The sequence below is a fragment of the Phalaenopsis equestris genome, unplaced genomic scaffold (assembly GCF_001263595.1).
Source record: "Phalaenopsis equestris unplaced genomic scaffold, ASM126359v1 Scaffold000261, whole genome shotgun sequence".
Lineage (NCBI taxonomy): Eukaryota > Viridiplantae > Streptophyta > Magnoliopsida > Asparagales > Orchidaceae > Phalaenopsis > Phalaenopsis equestris.
In genome coordinates, this window is record NW_018164703.1 from 48,497 (window position 1) to 50,562 (window position 2,066).

Genomic DNA, 2,066 nt, shown 5'->3' on the forward strand with positions numbered 1-2,066 from the left:
TTTGGTATTCTTTGAGCCATGTTTTCTGACTTTCTTCAACAAGTCACATAATTTCTTAGAAGTCAGTACTATTTTTGGGACCATTCTATTGTTATTTCTTGCATATGTGATTTTGCAACAATGAAAGTTTGGGTGATAATTATTTTTGAGCTCTCACGTTATGTTTATGCAAATAGTTTGCACTGGTTCAATGAATATTCTATTACCATGATGGTGATAAGCATATTTACTTCAATGAAGATGTTACTATTTATGTAACTCAGCATTTTTTGCTTCGATGAGACCCCTGTCTTTGCTTGTACGAAAAAAAAATTGACTATCTTATTATGGTAGATCCAATACATTGTTGTTGAAGCAGGTTTTCCAAGTATGTTTTTTAACAAGCTATGATGATGCCAGTTGGGTTGTTGGTTTTGAATTAGAAAGTTGGGTGAAGAAAATATGTTTTATGGTCTATGGTCCTTTGGGTTGTCTTTGCTAGCATTGGTTCAGAATTTCTTGTATGCTCTGTGTTCCAAATTTCAACTGGTTATTAGTCAAATACAGTGGTACTATAATAATAGAGAAAAATAAAAAAAAAGTCTAATGCATATCTTAAGTGTCTCATTTTCAGTTATAATGTCATCTAACCATCCGTTGATATGACAGTAAAAGATGAGTAAATCTAAAGATTCTGGTTCATCGGCTATGTGAGATAGAGAGGCTACTAGTAGTTTTTGTGATCAATGCGTGAGGGAAGTCGAATTGGGAAATCGACCCACAACTTTTTTTAATAAAGAAGGTTGGCATAATATAACTATTAAATTCAAAGAAATAACTGGAAGAGATTACGATATGATGAAACTAAAGAACAAATGAGATCAATTAAAGGACTGAAAACTTTGGAAAGAGCTTAAAAGGGGATCAACTGGATTGGGATGGGATCCACTAAAACGGACAATTGATGCACCTGAGGAATGATGGGCAGAAAAGTTAGCGGTAAGAACATCACTATTTCAACTAAATTTTAGAGACATTTTTGGAATATTGATTAGATTTTTTTTATTACAGGTTGTGTCAGTGGCAAAAAAATTCAAATTTAATGGAATTGAACCAGCTTTGGAGGAGAAGTTTGATGGCATGTTTACTAGTGTTGTAGCAACAAGAAATCATTTTTTTCACCCCTAATGAGCAGAGTGTTGCAAACCTAGCAGAGGATATAGAGACCGAGCCTATAGGTGATTCAGGAGAAGGTCCTGGCCAAATCTACACGGATATCCAATCTACTGGTGGAAAAAAACGCCCCCATCCTGCAAAAAATAAAAAAGGCTTTGCATTTGTTAGAGGTTCTATTGAGACATTGATTGAAATTTCCAAAAATAATTCCAAAACTGCGAAGGAGAGCACAATCCATGAGTGTGTTAAGATCCTTAACACATATCCTGACATTAAGGAAGACCAGGATATGTATGTTAAGTATGTGAAGTTGCTAGGGAACTCTACCCAGAGGCAGTTCTTTGAGACTTTAGACCCAGAATTTCGTCTTCCTTACTTGCGCTCTTTTATGAAAGATTGAATACTATTTATGTAACTTCATTGACCATTTGTTTGATGGACACTTTCTGTCTTATTTTCTATTTATGTGATGAACTCGTTATGCACATTGTATTTCTTTCATCCTTGAATATGTTAGCTACATATCGAACTTTGATGTTTACATATGCAAATATCAATGAAATGTGAGACATGTATGTAACTTTCTTCATATCTCTATTACATGTAGTCAAATTTACAAGCACATACTCTTTCTACTATATTGTCCTTTTTTATATGTTTTCTGATATTAGATCACTATTTGCAATCTGGTTTAAAAGTCTACCTTCCTTCCAGATTTTGTATTATGGAGGAAGGGCAAATTAATCAAATATGCATTATTACTCTCACCCTTACGTTGTTATATCATTACTACAACGCATATGTAGATCGAAACCCACGCATGACGTCCAACAATATTGGAGATAAATGGATCGGAGAGTTATTACATGGGCACCCGATACGTTTTGCAAATATGTTTCGTATGACAAAAA